Source organism: Octodon degus, unplaced genomic scaffold (genome assembly GCF_000260255.1).
Source record: "Octodon degus isolate 3935 unplaced genomic scaffold, OctDeg1.0 scaffold00001, whole genome shotgun sequence".
Taxonomy (NCBI): domain Eukaryota; kingdom Metazoa; phylum Chordata; class Mammalia; order Rodentia; family Octodontidae; genus Octodon; species Octodon degus.
Window position 1 is genome coordinate 26,891,159 of NW_004524577.1, and position 3,739 is coordinate 26,894,897.

The 3,739-nt window shown below is 41.2% G+C and overlaps 1 pseudogene; it reads right to left on the bottom strand.

Moving 5' to 3' along the window:
• Window positions 1–3,739, bottom strand: part of LOC101576528 — a 17,493-nt pseudogene that overhangs the window by 1,109 nt on the left and 12,645 nt on the right.

Below are 3,739 nucleotides of genomic sequence, written 5' to 3' on the forward strand. Positions count from 1 at the left end.
TTTTTGAAGCATTTACAAAGTATATTCTGGATTTTGGTACTGTTTCCATTTCAACTTTTTTGTTTTCAATTGCATTGAAATATGTCTTCACTTTCCCTTTTTTTGATGAAAATGGCTATATATATATCCTTTTTTGGTAAGACTGGCAATGGATTTTTGTTCATTCTTTCAAAAAACCAACTCTTCAGTGCATTCTTCGCTTTTATAGTTTCAATTTCATTAAGTTCTTCTCTGATTTTTGTTTTCTTCTTGTTACTAGTTTTATATTTGAACTTGCGCGGTTCTTGTTTTACAATCTGTAGGTTCATCATTAGGTTATTTATGTGATCTCACTCCGCTTAAGATACAAATTTGTAGCTACAAACTTTGCTCTTAGGACTGCTCTCTGTGTGTTTCATTGATTACAGTATCTTCTTAGTGGTGTTATCATTTCATTCTAGGAACTGTCTAATATCTTCTTGTTTTCTCCAGCAACCCATTCATTATTCAAGACTGTACTGTTTAATCTTCATGAATTTGTATAATTTTGTGGCTTTTGTCAGCAATTTCTAGTTATAATGCTCTGTATCTGATAATATGCAATGAGAGAATTTCAATTGTTTTTTACATATGCTTTATGGGCTACTGTTGTAATTTGGGATTTTACTAGAGGAACAATACAATTCAGGACACATAGTTTACAGGATTATTTTATAATGAATCACCCAAAGAATTATATGCAAAGAAAGTGCAGGAAATCTGTCCACACACTAAAGACCAAAGAATCTAGCTGAGTGTCTGGATCCCATCATAATGTCCTGCATGAGTTCAGCTGAAGACCTAGATCTCATAACAATGCCTCCCAGGAATCCAATTGGAGGCCTAGAACCCATGACAGTGTCTAATGCATACATGTTTCATGGTTCTGTGCTAAGAAGGCCCAAAATTCAGTGGTGGACTCTAGAAAGTCTGTGCTGGTGGAATGAAGGGTCTGTGCTAGCAGGCTGAGGGATCTACACTGGAGCCAGAAAGCAATGCTCAAGGTATGAACCAGGGTTCCACTGGAAAGTACCACAGCCATCCTCAGCAGCAATGAGGTCTCAAGCTCCTCCAACAATGAAGAAAAGTCATGTTCCCATCAGGAAAACCAACATAACAAGCTTCTCCAGGAGACTGAGCTGTGCACCATCTTCCCCTCCAGAGCCAAGAAGCAATGCTCAAGGTGAGGATCAGAGCTTTCCCAAAGTGAACACAGCCCTTCTCAGCGACAGTGAGATACTGAGCTCTGTTGATGACGAGACCAGCCAAGTTCATAAAGAAACTAGCAGGACAAGGTCCCCCAGAAGAACAGCTGAAGAGAACCAGCAGCTCCCTACAGCCTCTCCAACAACTTCCAGCAGCTTCCCTAATAGTCTCTCTTCTTTTTCAGAAGTTCTGCCTCTTATGCTGCTGGCAACAATCCTCAGGTATTCCCTCACACAAAGCATCATATTGGTTCAGTTTACCTGGGTGATACAAGTTGATCACCAGTTGTCAATTACCACAGTCTACCCCTGGTCAACTTGATAATCATACACATTTTCTTAAGCTAGTGTCTATTGGAAGATTTTTGAAAAGTTACCATTTTTTGATCTATTCAGATTTACACTAACAATACAATTACATACATACACATAATTTTTTGCACTCATTTCCACACCAAAAGATATTTAAAGGGTGACCAAAATTAAAGGTTAAAACATAATGCTTTTATTACTTAACCTGATTATAAACATATACCTAAAAAAGACATTGAAAGAACTATTACAATCACAGTCCTTGCTTCTCATTAACATTTAACAAGTCGTGGCAAGACTAAGAAATAGGCATTTCCTACAATTCAAATATACTCTTGTCTTTAGGTGAAAACATCAATTCATTTTTTCTATTGTCCTGATCTTCACAACCATGTTCTTCCCTATTTCATCTTGCAATTCACAGCTCCACTAGAGCCTTTCCTCTGGCTAAATGTTTCATACATGCTTACTGGTTCTTCATTCTTCATTTCAAACATAGATCTGGCCAAAAGCTCCCAACAGTAATCATGCCACTATCCCAAAATAGAGTGCATTGAAATATTTTATTCACTCAAGCAGTATCTCTAAACACAAGCAAGATGCCAGAGCACAAATACTACCTGGGTCTAGCAGCCAATGCAGTACTTCTCAGTTGAAGCCTCCTGAGCTTCATCTTAACTGACAGCATTGCCATCAGTACTCTTGATTTTCCAGGCCCCAAACATAATCTCCAGTATAGTTTACAGCATAGAGGGGCTGCCTCTGTGGCCAGTCTCTCAAAACTTCTCCAAATTAATTTCCAAGGCTCTTAAGACACATGGCCAGGCAACATCACACCAGTGGCCCCACTCCCGGTAACAAAATATGCATTAGGGTTTTACTAGAGAAACAGATATTACAAAAGATGTACAGATATGTAAGAAATTACAAGATTGGCTTACAAGGGTCAGCCATGGAGTCAGACGAAGAAGCGTGCAGAGGGTGTCTGTGTTCTGGAAACTGAAAGATTCAGTCCAAGATCTGGAGTTCACTGCAGTGTCCCATGCATATCCAAACCAGGAGACCGATGGGTCTGCAACAGAAGGCTGAAGGATCCAAGGTGGAAGCTGAAGAGTCTGCACTAGAGATCAGGAGATAATGTCCAAGCTGAAAGCAAAGACTGGAGCACCTCTAAATAATGGAAATCTCTGTCCTTCCTCATTTTCCTTTTATATCCTCTAAGTGATGAGCCACCTTAGCCACCCTAGTTGCCTCTAGGCACAACTAAGGACCTTACCTTCGATCCTCAAGATAGAACCACTTCAGGTTGGGAAGGGAAGGTGCAGTGAAATTGGCCCAGCACACAGTTTTCTGGGAATAAACTGCAGTACATATACTACATGACACAACGACAAGGCAGATACTGGTGCAGAGTTAAAATCGACTTATAACCACCACAAAGAAATCAGCAACAATTAGAGCCAAAGACAAATCAGATATTCACATACCATAAAAAAAAAAAAATCCAAAAACAAACCAAAAAAGCCTACCACTGTACCATTCTTAAGAATAGTAGGGTCTGGAGAGATAGCTTGGCAGTCTAAGCGCCTGCCTGGCAAGTGCAAGAACCCAGGTTTGATCCCTGGTACCACATTCGACGCCACTGCGCCAACCAATGAAACTGGGCATGATGGCACACCACTGTAATCCCAGAGCCAGATCACTATGAGTCTGGACTGTGTAGCAAGACGCTGTACCAAACGAATAAATATTTTCTTAAAAGAACAGTATAGAAATCTATAATAATTTGTTCTTTAATTTTTAAAAATGTATTTAGTACAGGATCTACACAGATCGGACTCATAATGATCCTCCTGTTTTTAGCCTCCCAAGTGCTGGGACTACAGGCACACACCACCATGCTCAGTCTCATTCGCCATGTCAGCGTGCCCCGGGGGCGGAGCTGGCACCGCATGCTGGGGATTGAACCCTGGTCCCTGTGTCTAAGCAGGCACTTTAGTCCACTGAGCTATCTGGCTGGCCTGAAATCTGTAATGATTTAAAGGTAAGCTAAGGGGCTGGTGAGATGGCTCAATGGTCTAAAGCACCTACTTAGAACAAGTTTAGCAAAGCACAGGGACCGCGGTTCAATCCCCCAGCACCACATGCCAGCCAGCCCCGCCCCCTTGTGGGCTGAGCTGGCCACACACACACACACACACACA